Genomic DNA, 1,359 nt, shown 5'->3' with positions numbered 1-1,359 from the left:
GGTGAGTGTGGGGAGAGGGAAGGGTCTAGAGCCATTGAGCTAGGGAAGTGTGATTTTTTTTCTCCCGTTGCGACACACAAGCAAATTTGCTACTCCCTTCGATATAAAATAAGTGATGTGGTTTCATTTCAAATTGAAGTAGTACATACTAACATACATCAGTACCACGATGACGCATCATCGCCAGAGTGTACAAGTCAGTTAATTAGTCCTCTAAACAACATCAGGGATTGTACCGGGAAGCTTCAAATTTAGTACAGTATTGTGATTGATCTATTGTGGTAAGACACCCATATGGATGTTGTGCACTCTATATTTTGTCCATATAATATAATAGGAAACAAGTTGCCGTTAAATACTCCATATGGAGTAGTACGTACTGACGGGAGTAATTAATTAACAGACCAATTAATCACGCGTACCAACGTAACAAGCAACGGGGGTGTAGCTCATATGGTAGAGCGCTCGCTTCGCATGCGAGAGGCACGGGGTTCGATTCCCCGCACCTCCACTCCTTTATTTTTATTTTTCATTTCAGCCATTCTTTATTTTTAGCACACAGATCATTTTTAGGCATATCTGACATTTCCTTTGTTTTGGGCAATAACGATTCCCTTTTCAGGAGATGAAACATACACAACTGACTATGATGCATTGGGGTGGCACAACTAGGACACCACTTTTGGTTCCAAATTATTTTTGACTTGGGAAATCAATCCTTCTGCAGTTGGGAATGCTTGCAGGCTTGGAGCCAAAGCTGGGTTAACCCTGAAGCCCTTTTGATGAATCCCATGGACCAAAGCAAACGTAAGGGCAACTCTAACCGATCCCTATACATAACGGAGGATCTAGCGGAGTAAACCCTCAGTGGGACATTTTTACTCCACTAAATTTTGGCCAGACCTAAATTAAAACTCGGTAAAAGCACTCGTGAATGAGGTGTTACTATCACCCTCTCAGCCCACTTGTGCGCGTCTGCTCCAAGAAGAAAAGACAATATCCATTACTCCTTCCATGGTAAAATCCAGCCCCAAACTGAAACACAGAAAAAAAATTATATGAGCCTCTCTTACTACACACCTTTTTTTAGCGAATCTCTCCTGCACACCTATGCCAATGTATGAGTCACGATGGTCGAGGGGCAAAGCCGAAACAACAGAAGACACACACGCGACCCAAGTAAAAATCTATCGTGCCTCGCAACTAAACCACAAATCGACACCGATAGAACGAACAACACGACAACAAAAGGCACACGTTATTACTAAGAAAATCCCGTGAGTTACAACTTAAAATTCTTTTTTTTCGCGTGATGGAAAAGGAAGCAAAAGGTTCAAAAAAAAGGAAGAAAGCAAAAGG

At 41.9% G+C, this 1,359-nt stretch overlaps 1 non-coding gene across 1 annotated transcript; it reads left to right on the top strand.

The window, feature by feature from the left end:
- Positions 1 to 438: 438 nt before the first annotated feature.
- TRNAA-CGC lies at positions 439 to 511 on the top strand. The gene has a single exon. It is a non-coding gene; the product is annotated as a tRNA-Ala (tRNA).
- The last annotated feature ends 848 nt before the right edge of the window (positions 512 to 1,359 follow it).

Source organism: Triticum dicoccoides, chromosome 7A, assembly GCF_002162155.2.
Source record: "Triticum dicoccoides isolate Atlit2015 ecotype Zavitan chromosome 7A, WEW_v2.0, whole genome shotgun sequence".
In the NCBI taxonomy this organism is placed as follows: domain Eukaryota; kingdom Viridiplantae; phylum Streptophyta; class Magnoliopsida; order Poales; family Poaceae; genus Triticum; species Triticum dicoccoides.
This window is presented reverse-complemented; position numbering and strand designations above follow the sequence as displayed.